The 15665-nt window shown below is 39.6% G+C and overlaps 1 long non-coding RNA gene across 1 annotated transcript in view; it reads right to left on the reverse strand.

Moving 5' to 3' along the window:
- The window catches only part of LOC145126116 (uncharacterized), a 38342-nt gene that overhangs the window by 9063 nt on the left and 13614 nt on the right, over positions 1 to 15665 (reverse strand). The window contains exon 2 of the long non-coding RNA XR_013716340.1: positions 596 to 711. This is a non-coding gene — a long non-coding RNA (uncharacterized LOC145126116). The remainder of the gene's footprint in view (positions 1 to 595; positions 712 to 15665) is intronic.

Raw genomic sequence — 15665 nt, forward strand, 5'->3', positions numbered from 1 at the left:
GAAGTGTTTATAAGTGGGTGAAGGAATAGAAGTAGGTAAACATGTAGGAGTGGGTGTGTGAAATGGTGGTAACGAAGTGGAAGTATCAATCAAAGTAGGTTTGAATGTAGATGAAGTAACAATGGAAATAGGAATAGATAAAGTACAGATATTCGAAATTCCTTGGGCTTCGTTAGTCGACACCCCATCACCCTTGTTGACATTTGCGTCCATATTAGATATGTTCGCAGTGATGCCTGAAGTTCGTACCTCCTCTAATATGGACTCAGCAACCGAAACTTTGGGTGGTATGACCGAAGTCTGCTCAGGGATGGATGTGTTAGAAAGATCACCCAGATTAGTGGTTGTGTACTCATTAGATGTTTCCACATTGCCACCAAGACTTCCAATCGCCTCAAAAGTCGACTTGACCGGAGAGTCCCTCTGAGGTGAATCGAAGCCAATATTATCATTCGTTGGTGGTGACTTGTCACACCCCCCGGACCAGACGGCGGAAACGTCCGGAGGCGGGTAACTTCATTGTACAGTATCATAACAATTGAATATAAATGAAACAGAGCAATCCAAACATCATACATTGAGATAACAAACTTACAATGTTTACATATTGTATTTGTTCTTCGAGTTACACAAAAGAGACAAAAGCAGAAAAATCCAAGCTACAGCTAAAAGTCTTGCATCCGCACCCCTTGATACCTGCTTACTAGATCCCTGAGAATACAAGTCGTTTTGAAAAGCGTCAACTAACAAGTTGGTGAGTTCATAAGCATTTTTGTACAAAATCGTTTACACTTGTTTAGAATCGTTCTTATCGTACTTTCAGAAAATCCGATATTTTCTATGAAATCGTTTGAAGTCTTGCCTTGAAAATCATGGATATGTGTGTGCATGTCATTACTTTTATTCATCCTTATAAGGAGAGATTTTGAAAAGTAGTGTGATTTGTAAAAGCGAGTTGTGTACGAGAATAGTTCTTTTGAATAGTAATAGTCAACCGTTTCCAGAAAAATCCCTTATTTTCAAAAAGAGAATATGGTTGAAAATCTTGTTCCTCTTATCGAGTAAAATTGAGTGTGCATTCTAGTTTATCGTTATCGAAATCGTAGAAAATCATTTTCTCCAGAAAATCCTATATTTTCTGCTATAAAATATTCGTAAGTTCTAGTTCCAACTATGTATATGTGTGGGTTAATTTATCGTTTTCAAAATCGTTTACAAACGTTTTCCATAGAGTCCTACGCTTTTTAATTTCTAAAAATAGCAGTATTACGACTCTATACTTGTTAGGAGAAAGAATCAACATGGCAATTGTGGACATTCTACGCGATGAAAAAAGACAGTCAACGCAACAAATGCGGACCATCACTTATCATGTATAGGACGGTCAACACAACGTGCCAAAGATTTATTTATGAGGTTTTTCCTTACATAAATTTCTAGATGACATAACATATTCTAGTGAGTCGTTATAACCATACTAATCTGACGAAGTGCCTGTTTTGGCGTTTCTCAGGCGCCATCGGTTTGGAAAAGACATTTGTCACCCTAGACTGGCCTGTCTAGCTGTAGCGAACAGCGAAGGTGCGGGGTGTCAACTCCGTATAGATCTATACACAAATTTCCGCTCTCCCTCCAAGAGACTCTGGCTATAACTCCTTACAGGACTTAGACGTATACTAATATTTTTATATTTAGGTACTTTTGAGATTTGTCTGACTAGAATATTAACAACCTTTTCAGCAATCGTTAGAGATCCATTATTTGTTAGATAAATAATGAAATTCGTACTTGTTGAATAAGAATATCGTTCTCGTTCCATATCATTGATTGTGCTCGTTAACTAGGTGCTCGTGTTCGTTCCTTTTTGTTTATTGAAAAATAAGTCATTTTGGTCAAGAGAAAAAGTGTCAAGTTATAATTTGTATAAATTTATAACTGGCGGTTATGACACGCATTTTCTGTTTTATGACATATAGAACATTACTTATGTTGTTGGAGGTTTTACGACAGCAGTTTATGACATGCAAATATTTCTGTCATAAAGGCTCTATTTGTGCATTTTCTTGACGCAAACTTTTATATTGAATATTTACAAAATACTCCCTAACAGTTTGCAAAATGGTCACAAAGCTCCCATTTTCGAAAAATCACTAGAAATAGTGTCAACTTATCAAGGTTCCTTTTTATAAGTCTTATTTCTAGACATGAAAGCATAGATAAAGGTCTTAAGTTGGACACATCCAATAGTTGGGAGGTCCTTTTGTACACAAAGTATCCTCTGTTCTTTATGAAGTTGTGAAATCTTACGTTCATGAGGATATTACTAAAATAATAATTTAATAATATTTCACACACACATACAAACATACATATATAAGCAATTATTCAAGTATTTAGGTAAGATTTGACTCGTACTCTCCCCCAAAAACATTAAAATATTGAAAATGTGGGGTATGAAGCTCACCTTGAGTTGGTTGAGGAGTTGTTTGGAGTTATGGAGTGAAGATCTCAAGCTTAAACTCTTGCTGAGATGAGGAACTTCCCTGGGAGGGATGCTTTCCTTTCAACTCCAGGGAGAATTGAGAATATTTTCCCTTCCAGCAAGATCATTGTTCTTGCCTTGAAGATGAGTTTTGAGAGAAAATGAGAAAAGTGAGAGAGAAAGTGGAGTCTAAAATCCTTCACTGTCGTTGCTTTAGAGTATAAGAAAAGGGAGGAATCTTTGGTGCATGGGGATCTGGTGGTCCATGCATGGATATTTGGTGGGTAAAGCATGGAATACTGTGATTTGCATGGGAAATGAGGATTTTCATCAAATTACAAAGTCAATCCCTTTGTCCTTTTCTTGATTTAGGATAAGGTTTTCCTAAATCCCAACTATTTATTTTTATGAAGAATATGCTTAAAATAATTAGATTTAGCATAAAATAGGGGTCTAAGGGGTTTAGGATAGGAAAAATACGAGTTTGGTGTAATTTCCGGCGTCAAAATGCCTTAAAATGGTGAAAATGTCCGAAGATAATGAAAATCCGGAGTGGGATCATGCTCCTGCGAAGGTCCAAAGGGCTTAGGAGAAGTTCCGGAGTTAGCTTCTAATTTCCGGAGTAAAGGAGTACATTGCCTAAGCACTTTCTCGGATTCCGAAGCCATCTGCTTAATTCCGGAGCGAAGCCAGCAGTCCGGACCGAGGGTTCCGAAGTCAGCTGAACTTTCCGAAGCGAGACTAGCCTTTCGGATGAGAGGATATTGCGAGATGGTCTGGATGAGAGGCTTTCGAGGCAAAGAAGGTTCCGAAGCAAGAAGCTTCTTGGTTTCTTAGAAGGTATCCGGACTAAGAGGGTTCCGGACCGAGAGGAGTCCGGACTAAGAGGGTTCCGGACCGAGAGGAGTCCGGACTAAGAGGGTTCCGGACCAAGAGGAGTCCGGACCAAGAGGGTTCCGGACCAAGAGGTTCCGGACCAAGAGGGTCCTTTTGGGGTTTCCACTTCCGGTTTTGAGCTGTTTTCGACTAAGGAAGGTGCTTAGAGAGAGTTGAGATACGTGGAGAGATTTGAGAGAGATTTCATATTCTTGGAGAGATTTGGGAGAGATGTCACATACTTGGAGAGATTTCGCATATGGGAGAGATTCCACATACTTTGAGAGATTTGGGAGAGATTTCACATTCTTGGAGAGATTTGGGAGAGATTTCACATACTTGGAGAGATTTTGCATATGGGAGAGATTTGGGAGAGATTCCACATACTTCGAGAGATTTGGGAGAGATTTCACATACTTGGAGAGAATTAGGAGAGATTTCACATACTTGGAGAGAATTGGGAGAGATTTCACATACTTGGAGAGAATTGGGAGAGATTTCACATACTTGGAGAGAATTGGGAGAGATTTCACATACTTGGAGAGTTTTCATTCTAACACTTCATGGCTCATTAGGAACTCATATTGTACACTTAGAAGTGTTAGCACAAGTCTCACAATAGTACTTGCTTACTTGAGGACGAAATTTCCTAGCCAAAAAGGCTAGTTGTGACATCATCCCTCCGTTAGAGGGAATTTCGTCCCGAAATTCTTTTGAGGGGTAGGGTTATGAATGCGAAAATTGGTGAGGGTACTTCTGAGTTATTTGGTCCTTACGTTCCCAAGTGAATACCGGTTCACGCCTAGCGTTCTCTCGAACCTTCACAATAGGGATGCGGCTTTGTTTTGTGTTCTTAACTTTCCCGTTCATTGTCTTGATAGGCTGATCAATGATTTGGAGGTTCTAGTTCACCTTAGTCTCGTCTAGTGGAACTGGAAGGGTTGTCCGATAGACACTTTCTAGGTTCGATACATGGAATACAGGGTGTGTGTTACTAAACTTGGAGGGTAGTTGGAGTTCGTAGGTTACCAGACCAATTCGTGCGAGGATCTCGAATGGTCTGGTGCATCGGGGAGTTAGTTTACCTTACCTTTCAAATCGAGTTATCCTTCCATGAGGAAAGATCTTTAAGAATACCTTGATCCCTTACTTGAGATTCCAAGGCTTTAATCTGCTATCTGCATAGCTCTCTTGTTGACTTATACGATGTTTGGGGTCGTGTTCGGGTTTTGACTATCCTTCTTGTGGTTTCTCGAGTAATCTTGGGTCTAGGGAGTGTGTTATTGAGTGTTTGTCCTCTTGTCAGTTGGGTGTCTCTCACCTCAGCCCAACAGAGGATGATCTGCTTTTCCGGTCGCGTGGGGCCTTGAAGGGTACAACTCCCATGCTCGGGTGGCAGTTGTTGATATATGAGTACTCGAGTAGAGGTAGGTGGGTATCCCAACTCTTTCAATGTCCATTCCACATGTTTCCCTTCGGAGTGCGGATTCTTGTTTACCTCGTTCTTGTCAAGTGGGATTTCTAGGGCTTCGGTGGTCTGGCTCTTATGAGTGTCGAATACATGGGATGTAAAATGTCTAAACTGAGCTCTTAGGTTAATCGGAGACTATGGGTCATCAGACCTTTCTCGGCGAGGCCTTTTGAATGGTCTTCTAGGGATCGGGATCCTGGTGCCTTAAAAGTAGAGTTTTCTGGGCCTTAAGAGTTGGTACCATGGTCACCAAGGTTGAGTTTGGGTGATGTAGTTGACCTTATGAGTCTTAGATCATCTTAGGAGTTTTCTTCCTATAGTTTTTCGAGCTAATGGTAGGTCGGCCTCTGCCAGTTCTTTGTTGGTGGTTGAGCGAACTTCTGATTCGGGGTAGGGGATATCGATCCTTGAGGATGAGTTTGTTTGGCTTACTCGTAGTTAGTGGTGCTTATGGTAATTTCGTCTTTCTCCCTTATGAGCTAGATAGGTGCTTCCTACGGTCAGGGACTGTGTCTGATGTTTATTTTATTTATTATGTCGATCTTGCGATTAGACACTATATGTTCTTGTGACTGTGCTAAGTGGTATTGGGTGTTTGGTTATCGGGGTGTTTCTATTTCCGCTTAGCACTTGGTTGAGGTTTCCAAGAGGTTTTGGGAACCTTTGGAGGAAGTTTGGAAGCCTTTCGGACCCCCTTGATGCCCTTTGCTTCTTGATTTTTAAATCTTTATCGGGGCTAGGGAAAAGCGTGTGGCAACTCTTACACCAGGACTTAGGTGTCTGGTTGCTAGGGTTTTGCCGTTACCGGCTGAAAGAGTTTCGTTACCCGGTGGAGTAGGACGAAAGTCTATTTGTAGTGCTTGGGGTTTGTAAGGTGAGGATCAAGCATGTCTGTGCCAATTGATGGCATTGGACTTCTTGTTGTTCCATCGATTTGAGGAGTATTGGTTGCTAGTAATGACAGGGTGTTCTATGTTCATGTTCCTATCGTTGCTAGTTTCGTTTTCGTTGCTACCATTGGGTCTATCTCGTTTCTGCTTGTTAGGTGTTCTAGTATTTGTGTTCTTATCGTTGCTAGTTTCATTTTCGTTGCTACCATTGGGTCTATCTCGTTTCTGCTTGTTAGGAGTTCTAGTGTTTGTGTTCTTATCGTTGCTAGTTTCGTTTTCATTGTTACCATTGGGTCTATCTCGTTTCTGCTTGTTAGGTGTTCTAGTGTTTGTGTTCTTATCGTTGCTAGTTTCGTTTTCGTTGCTACCATTGGGTCTATCTCGTTTCTGCTTGTTAGGAGTTCTAGTATTTGTGTTCTTATCGTTGATAGTTTCGTTTTCGTTGTTACCATTGGGTCTATCTCGTTTCTGCTTGTTAGGTGTTCTAGTGTTTGTGTTCTTATCGTTGCTAGTTTCGTTTTCATTGTTACCATTGGGTCTATCTCGTTTCTGCTTGTTAGGTGTTCTAGTGTTTCTGTTCTTATCGTTTCTAGTTTCGTTTTCGTTGTTACCATTGGGTCTATCTCGTTTCTGCTTGTTAGGTGTTCTGGCGACACGAGGGTGCTGCTATAAGGCAAGGGAATTCGTAATCCGAATTCTGCCAGGTCCTTCCGCTATAGATGGATGTGACCTAACCGTACATACTTAAGATCTTAGGATCTTTAGAGATGGTTGACTGGAGTTCTGTCCTAATCGCTATTCAGCCCAGGGACAAAAGTAAGGCGGAATCGTACTTTCTCAGTTTGCGGAATCCTAACCATATGTGATACTAATGTTCATATGGGACCATCATGGTCTATTCGTAAGGATCCATAGCTTCCCGTAACTTACAGGATTTTCTCTATCGAGACAATAGTTTTTGGATTATGTTTTTAATTAACAAAAACTTTTTGGATAGATCGATGCTTAAGTTTATCGTGGAACGTACCAAAAGCTGTGGTAGGGCTCCTTGTCGTCAACTCCTGTCTAGTCGTTGACTCCTTCGTTAGTCATCTCCGTTGGACAATCTCTCTTGAGATGTCCTGTTGCACCGCACTTGTGGCAAACTGAACTTATTTCTGGGTTGCGGGTTGGGGCAACGCATGGGGCCGGAGTCCTACAGTAGCGGGAGGTGTGCCCCATCTTATTGCACCTTTTGCAACGAAATATCTGGCAGGCTCCCCAATGATGGTATTTGCACTTGTTGCATGGTGGATTGTCCCCAAGGTATGACGGTCTTGATGTGGGAGGAGTAGGGTTAGTAGGGGTAGGAACTGATTCCACTTGTTGTCTTTTAGTAGGCCTCTGAGTCGAACTGCCTCCTTTTTCATTTCCAAACTTTCGTTTCTTGAGCTTAGGTTTAGGTTTTAGGTGCATTGGTGAGTTGTTTTTCGTTGGTTTCCCTGGTTGTTGTTACGATTGAATTTATCGATACTGCTTCCGTTTTCGTTCGTGCTGTTGGCATTGAAGTATGCCATGGCGGCTGCTACGGCAGTTATTGCAGTGGCTTGGAATGTGGTAGAGTCTATTCGTAAGGCCGGTGCATCGTCAGGGTACTGATTATCTCCATTGTAAGACATGACCCTGTTGCACACGAAAAGTGAGCTCGTAAGTACTTGTAGCTAGTTTCAAGTGGGTTTACTCCTATAATCTTAACGTACTGGTGCTAATTGTGTCAACCTACATCCCCATGATGCAGTTATGGTATTGAGTGAGAACGAATATTGTCTGACGTAAAGTCCGTGAAAATAGCACATAGCTAGCACTATAGTTAACGGATTCGGTTGTATGGATTCTTGGAGGATCTACTCCTCTTGGTTTACTACTACTGGCTATGATTAAGGGCATTATGAGCCTATGGCGAGTAGTGTGGTGATCTTCTTTTACCGACATGGCGCACAGAGTGCTTGGCCATTTCACTTATTTTATGAGTGCCCTTTTTGTGTTCCTTACGCTGCTAAGGCTGTCCTAGCCTTGATTGTTATGAGTTGTGGTCTCCAAATGACCACTGCCTAGTTTTCTGGTCTTACTTGTGGGTTTCGTAGGTAATTGGAATGGTGTTCTTGTTACTCGTGGGGGATCGGATTTACATTCTTATAAATCGGCCTTTGTTTATGGTCTCCATTACTCCATGACAGAGGGTTGGAAACCGGGAGTCACTTTGGGTTACTTGTGGTCTAGACAGAGGTAATGTCTGATTCGTGAGGGCGTTGGCTATCGGAGTTCGGTGCACATCGGTTGTGGATCTGGTGTCTTTCGTGAAGGTGCGCCCTAAATTGGATAGGAGCCAATTTCTCAACTTGTTTTTGCGTGGGTATCGTTTTGTTTCTAGGTATGTCTATTCCAGGAGTACCTATATGGGGTGTTTATGTATTTGGGAAGAGAGAGGTGAGAGGGTCTTCTGCCAATAGGAATAAGCTTGCTATGAGTTCCCTCGGCGCTTTCATCCTTGTCTGGCCCTTAGTCAAAATTCTCCCTTTTATGATTCATCTCTTGGTATTCCTTGGGATTCACTTCTGGGTTTTTCCTCATGCACTTCTTCTGGTCTCTCCTTACCCCATCTGTAATTTACCGTGACAGGGTAGTAGAAGTCTTGGCGAGGAATTTCAACTACTTGTTTGTGTAAGAATCGAGGTACGAGATATACGGAGAAAGTTTAGGTGTGGGAGGGGTTTATAGTGTCCTAAAATACTCCTATAGTATTTTAAACTTGATGTTCGATTCTAGTATTCTCTTGTACTCATAGTTGGTAGGTTTTAGGTTTGTTGCAACACCACCATCACTCCCAAGCACATGTTGGTCATATCTCAAATAAATATAGTTGATCAGGCTATATTTATCCCAGATATGATTACATACTGCCTAGGTTTGACTGTAGCGTTCAACCTTTAATTACTTTTGTTTTCTTCTCGTTATGATACTGTGTTAGTAGATATGTATACTTTCATAAAATACTTATCTTTTTAAAGTATACTTTCAGGTAGAGTGTGTTTTAGTCCCATTGTATTTATAGTTGTATATCTTGTATGGATAGATATACCAGTTTACTATAAACAATGCTCTGATACCAATCTGTCACAGCCCCCGGACCAGACGACGGAAATGTCCGGAGGCGGGTGACTTCAATGTACAGTATCATAACAATTGAATATAAATGAAACAGAGCAATCCAAACATCATACATTGAGATAACAAACTTACATTGTTTACATATTGTATTTGTTCTTCGAGTTACACAAAAGAGACAAAAGCAGAAAAATCCAAGCTACAGCTAAAAGACTTGCATCCGCGTCCCTTGATACCTGCTTACTAGATCCCTGAGAATACAAGTCGTTTTGAAAAGCGTCAACTAACAAGTTGGTGAGTTCATAAGCATTTTTGTACAAAATCGTTTACACTTGTTTAGAATCGTTATTATCGTACTTTCCGAAAATCCGATATTTTCTATGAAATCGTTTGAAGTCTTGCCTTGAAAATCATGGATATGTGTGTGCATGTCATTACTTTTATTCATCCTTATAAGGAGTGATTTTGAAAAGTAATGTGATTTGTAAAAGAGAGTTGTGTACGAGAATAGTTCTTTTGAATAGTAATAGTCAACCGTTTCCAGAAAAATCCCTTATTTTCAAAAAGAGAATATGGTTGAAAATCTTGTTCCTCTTATCGAGTAAAATTGAGTGTGCGTTCTAGTTTATCGTTATCGAAATCGTAGAAAATCATTTTCTCCAGAAAATCCTATATTTTCTCCTATAAAATATTCGTAAGTGCTAGTTCCAACTATGTATATGTGTGGGTTAATTTATCGTTTTCAAAATAGTTTACAAACGTTTTCCATAGAGTCCTACGCTTTTTAATTTCTAAAAATAGCAGTATTACGACTCTATACTTGTTAGGAAAAAGAATCAACATGGCAATTGTGGACATTCTACGCGATGAAAAAGGGCAGTCAATGCAACAAATGCGGACCATCACTTATCATGTATAGGACGGTCAACACAACGTGCCAAAGATTTATTTATGAGGTTTTTCCTTACATAAATTTCTAGATGACATAACATATTCTAGTGAGTCGTTATAACCATACTAATCTGACGAAGTGCCTGTTTTGGCGTTTCTCAGGCGCCCTCGGTTTGGAAAAGACATTTGTCACCCTAGACTGGCCTGTCTAGCTGTAGCGAACAGCGAAGGTGCGGGGTGTCAACTCCGTATAGATCTATACACAAATTTCCGCTCTCCCTCCAAGAGACTCTGGCTATAACTCCTTACAGGACTTAGACGTATACTAATATTTTTATATTTAGGTACTTTTGAGATTTGTCTGACTAGAATATTAACAACCTTTTCAGCAATCGTTAGAGATCCATTATTTGTTAGATAAATAATGAAATTCGTACTTGTTGAATAAGAATATCGTTCTCGTTCCATATCATTGATTGTGCTCGTTAACTAGGTGCTCGTGTTCGTTCCTTTTTGTTTATTGAAAAATAAGTCATTTTGGTCAAGAGAAAAAGTGTCAAGTTATAATTTGTATAAATTTATAACTGGCGGTTATGACACGCATTTTCTGTTTTATGACATATAGAACATTACTTATGTTGTTGGAGGTTTTACGACAGCAGTTTATGACATGCAAATATTTCTGTCATAAAGGCTCTATTTGTGCATTTTCTTGACGCAAACTTTTATATTGAATATTTACAAAATACTCCCTAACAGTTTGCAAAATGGTCACAAAGCTCCCATTTTCGAAAAATCACTAGAAATAGTGTCAACTTATCAAGGTTCCTTTTTATAAGTCTTATTTCTAGACATGAAAGCATAGATAAAGGTCTTAAGTTGGACACATCCAATAGTTGGGAGGCCCTTTTGTACACAAAGTATCATTTGTTCTTTATGAAGTTGTGAAATCTTACGTTCATGAGGATATTACTAAAATAATAATTTAATAATATTTCACACACACATACAAACATACGTATATAAGCAATTATTCAAGTATTTAGGCAAGATTTGACTTGTACTCTCCCCCAAAAAACATTAAAATATTGAAAAGGTGGGGTATGAAGCTCACCTTGAGTTGGTTGAGGAGTTGTTTGGAGTTATGGAGTGAAGATCTCAAGCTTAAACTCTAGCTGAGATGAGGAACTTCCCTGGGAGGGATGCTTTCCTTTCAACTCCACGGAGAAATTGAGAATATTTTCCCTTCCAGCAAGATCATTGTTCTTGCCTTGAAGATGAGTTTTGAGTGAAAATGGGAAAAGTGAGAGAGAAAGTGGAGTCTAAACTCCTTCACTGTCGTTGCTTTGGAGTATAAGAAAAGGGAGGAATCTTTGGTGCATGGGGATCTGGTGGTCCATGCATGGATATTTGGTGGGTAAAGCATGAAATACTGTGATTTGCATGGGAAATGAGGATTTTCATCAAATTACAAAGTCAATCTCTTTGTCCTTTTCTTGATTTAGGATAAGGTTTTCCTAAATCCCAACTATTTATTTTTATGAAGAATATGCTTAAAATAATTAGATTTAGCATAAAATAGGGGTCTAAGGGGTTTAGGATAGGAAAAATACGAGTTTGGTGTAATTTCCGGCGTCAAAATGCCTTAAAATTGTGAAAAAGTCCAAAGATAATGAAAATCTGGAGTGGGATCATGCTCCTGCTAAGGTCCAAAGGGCTTAGGAGAAGTTCCGGAGTCAGCTTCTAATTTCCGGAGTAAAGGAGTACATTTCCGAAGCACTTTCTCAGATTCTGAAGCCATCTGCTTAATTCCGGAGCGAAGCCAGCAGTCCGGACCGAGGGTTCCGAAGTCAGCTGAACTTTCCGAAGCGAGACTAGCCTTCCGGATGAGAGGATATTGCGAGATGGTCCAGATGAGAGGCTTTCGAGGCAAAGAAGGTTCCGAAGCAAGAAGCTTCTTGGTTTCTTAGAAGGTATCCGGACTAAGAGGGTTCCGGATCAAGAGGAGTCCGAACTAAGAGGGTTCCGGACCGAGAGGAGTCCGGACTAAGAGGGTTCCGGACCAAGAGGAGTCCGGACCAAGAGGTTCAGGACCAAGAGGAGTCCGGACCAAGAGGGTTCCAGACCAAGAGGTTCCGGACCAAGAGGTTCCGGACCAAGAGGGTCCTTTTGGGGTTTCCTCTTCCGGTTTTGAGATGTTTTCGACTAAGGAAGGTGCTTAGAGAGATTTGAGAGAGATTTGAGATACGTGGAGAGATTTGGGAGAGATTTCACATTCTTGGAGAGATTTGGGAGAGATTTCACTTACTTGGAGAGATTTCGCATATGGGAGAGATTTGGGAGAGATTCCACATACTTGGAGAGATTTGGGAGAGATTTCACATTCTTGGAGAGATTTGGGAGAGATTTCACATACTTGGAGAGATTTCGCATATGGGAGAGATTTGGGAGAGATTCCACATACTTCGAGAGATTTGGGAGAGATTTCACATACTTGGCGAGAATTGGGAGAGATTTCACATACTTGGAGAGAATTGGGAGAGATTTCACATACTTGGAGAGAATTGGGAGAGATTTCACATACTTGGAGAGTTTTCATTCTAACAATTCATGGCTCATTAGGAACTCATATTGTACACGTAGAAGTGTTAGCACAAGTCTCACAATAGTACTTGCTTACTTGAGGACGGAATTTCCTAGCCAAAAAGGCTAGTTGTGACATGACTGATCGCTATCTTCGAACTCTGTTTCAAGTACAACCTCATCCATTGGATCTTGCACTTGCTTTCACTTCTTTGTTATTTTCTTCACCATTTCGTGAGCTCGACGTTTCTTCGAAGCTGGAGAAACTGGACCTGGCATCTCGCGAATAGTAACACCCTTTTTATTCAACTGCGGTTTACGAATCCTCTTTGTTTTGGAAAGACAAACACCTTTAGGTGATGAAATAGACTTTTTAGGAACCTCTTCGATAATAGGTTGTTTTTACGGTGAATGACGAGGTCTATGTGCCATTTTCTTCGTCCTTTTGAGCACTCTAGATTTTGAAGGCACGACCTCCTTTTGAATATCCTGAACAATAGTTTCTTGAACATGCTTTGTTACTTCCTTCTCAATAAGCACTTTATCAGGCTACGATGGACTAGCCTTGGTAACTTTCTTAGAACTCTTGCCACGTTTAGAAGTCCCTACGATTCCCTTCGGTAATAATACACTTGTTTCAACAGAAGTGTTGATTGTAGCAAGATAAGCCACAAGAACAGGGTTCGTTGGATCCACCTTATGAAGCATGGCATCCGGAATACGAGCCACAGAAGGAAACACCTCTGAATCATTTTCCACCATCTTGGGATGTTGATACAAAACAAAATCAGCCTTTAGAACATCTTCAAGAACCATAATACCATCCTTTTCATATACATACTGCAAGATCATACTCCAATACCTTGCACAAGAGACACCATTTACAACACTAGTGTTGGCAATACTGTTACCAAACTCCAGCCATAATTGAGTTTCATAATCCACATTAAGGTCGTAATACAACCGAGCAACCATTGCATAGACCTCAAGTTTGGCTTTATCCAATCCAACACTTCGACCTGTCAAGCCTCGAAGAAAAATGCCAAATAGAAAGTTCCAGATACATGGTAATGATGATTACTTGGAATCACTGATCTTGGTGAGTCGAGGTTGATGACCCATATCATTGAACATATGAACAATTTGTTCATTCGTGGCCTCATAGAAAGGTTTCAACATTAGGAATGTTCAAGAGTTGGGTAAAGTTCTTCTTTGATAGTTTGTATTTATTCTCCTTGGTAAGTTGAAAAGTAACAACCTTTCTCGTCTTGTTGAACACAGCAGTTGATCCGGCCAGTGATAACCAGGTTATCGGATCAGAGAAGAAAGATAACATCACTATAGACAGCACCGAATGATTTAGAGTAATGATTAACATCTGCAACTCTTCAGGGTACTTTGATACATCCGGTTGAACTCTGTAGTTGGTACTTTGGATTTTCAACAGAGGTTGAGATGTGGCATCATCGGTTGTTTGAGAAGGATCAACATTCACATTAGTGGCCGCCATTGTTAGGCTTTGAAGTTTTGAGAGAACAATGAAGTTTAAAGAAAGAGAATTGGGGAAAATCTTTAGCCTGATCGTGTAAAGTTGGAATGAGATGACCCCAAAATCATTTTATACGTAAACCACAAGTTTGAATTTGAAGCGATTATTCATTAAAATTATGCCAAATATTTCCTTGAAAATCGGGCCTGTAGCCGTAAACGTCTCCACGTCTGAAAAGTGATAAGCACTTTTTCCTTGAAAATCGTGAAGCAACCAAACCGTCACATCAAACAATCGTTTCGCGTTCCCCAAGAGGATAAGAACCGTTAGTGAACCTTCGGCATGGAGGCTGGGCTCTTTCGCTTTTGGGTTTAGAAGCGAAGTCATATGCTATACTTTTCGAAATCTTCAGCCTGAGTTGGTATTACTCAGAACCTCAAGGATTTTAGTGTGTGCAAAAGTGTGCCAAATAAGGTGATGAGAACAAATATATAATAAAATTTGGTTATGTGATGTCAATTAAAGATTTGACATAAAGATAGTAAGATCCCAGGCAAAGATCGCTTCGTTCTACATCAAGAGAGATGTCGAACAGCTTGTGTAGTTTCCCATGAATTACAATTGAATACTCATAGAGAAGTATCAAAGGGCTTCTTTTGTATAAGGCTTCGTTGGTTGGCTCAATTTCTTTCATGATCACAACTTAACTTAAGTGTGACTTCAATGATCAAAATTACTTGTATAACCAGTGTAGTCATTGCCAAGTGATTTTGGAAAATTTTCCAAGTAACAAAAGTTCAAGATGATATTGAGACTGAAATCATATTCCAAAAAATTGATGGTTTCCTGGACCTTGTGGTGTAAAAATGTTTTGGGTTTAGAGCATTTTATCAATATCATGCATAACGAAGGAACATGATTTTGAATATCGAAGTGTGGTACTGAAACAAGTGTTTCGTTAAAATCTCAAACATAAAGTTCACAGTCAATTCCTTTATCAGTTGAGAATTTTGGGTTTCACCATCATCACGGTCTCATGAATCAGGATCATTAACACAGACTTGTGCGATATCTACATTCTGATTGGTTTCTACAAGAGATTTCGAGGATATGCAAGTGAAATGTGTGATTCGTGAAGAAGTATGTTAATGAAAAAGATTGTTTAAGAAACGAAGTGTACCTCTGCTGTATGTGGAACAAGCAGACAACTCTTAAATCGATATGAGAAGAGTAAGGTAGCTCATTGACTAATGAGAATATAGCCTAATTGGGAAGAAATTCTCATGATGAGAAATCCATTAAGGCTTCGAAACACATTGAGTCGTGGAGGCTTGGGTCAACATGCTGCAACATGCTTCTAGGGACACCTAACTAGTAAAAAGTATCGAATGAATACATTTCCCTGAAGCTGTGAAGCAAGTTCCTCCAGAAGAATTCGATAGCAAGCTACACCAAAACGTGTTAACTATCCAAAAGAAAAACGAAAAATATTTTTGAAGTTTTGTTTTTGTAATGAAACAACAAAAATAAGAAAATCTTTTTTGTATTTTTCTGTTTGAAATTGAAATAACAAAAATAAAAGAAAATCTTTTTGGTATTTTTGTTTTTGAAATTGAAATAACAAAAATAAAATAAAATCTTTTTGGTATTTTTTTTGAAATTCAAATAACAAAAATTAAAAAAAAATCTTTTTGGTATTTTTGTTTTTGAAAATGAAAAGACTATGGAAAATAAGAAAAGTTTACCCGACAAACGAATCAAAAAGTATCGACGTGGAAAAATGATACTTCAACACAACACTTGTTCTTTGAAAAGCGAAGTGTATGTTGAATCGTTCAT

The sequence above is a fragment of the Lactuca virosa genome, chromosome 7 (assembly GCF_052849685.1).
Source record: "Lactuca virosa cultivar CGN04683 chromosome 7, Lactuca_virosa_CGN04683_v6, whole genome shotgun sequence".
Taxonomy (NCBI): domain Eukaryota; kingdom Viridiplantae; phylum Streptophyta; class Magnoliopsida; order Asterales; family Asteraceae; genus Lactuca; species Lactuca virosa.